Source organism: Bison bison, unplaced genomic scaffold (genome assembly GCF_000754665.1).
Source record: "Bison bison bison isolate TAMUID 2011002044 unplaced genomic scaffold, Bison_UMD1.0 scf7180017864334, whole genome shotgun sequence".
Taxonomy (NCBI): domain Eukaryota; kingdom Metazoa; phylum Chordata; class Mammalia; order Artiodactyla; family Bovidae; genus Bison; species Bison bison.
This window is the reverse complement of record NW_011494906.1, coordinates 866,370-866,707: the sequence shown is the minus strand read 5'-3', so window position 1 is coordinate 866,707 and position 338 is coordinate 866,370.

Below are 338 nucleotides of genomic sequence, written 5' to 3'. Positions count from 1 at the left end.
TTCTTTTTACTGATCACTGAGGAAGGCTTTCTTATCTCTCCTTGCTATTCTTTGGAACTCTGAATTCAAATGGGTATATCTTTCCTTTTCTCCTTTGCTTTTCTCTTCTCTTCTTTTCTCAGCTATTTATAAGGCCTCCTCACACAGCCATTTTGCTTTTTTACATTTCTTTTACTTGGGGATGGTCTTTATCACTGCCTTTTGTACAATGTCAGGAACCTCGGTCCATAGTTCATCAGGCACTCTGTCTAGCAGATCTAATCCCTTGAATCTATTTCTCACTTCCACTGTATAATCATAAGGGATTTGATTTAGGTCATACTTGAATGGTCTAGTGG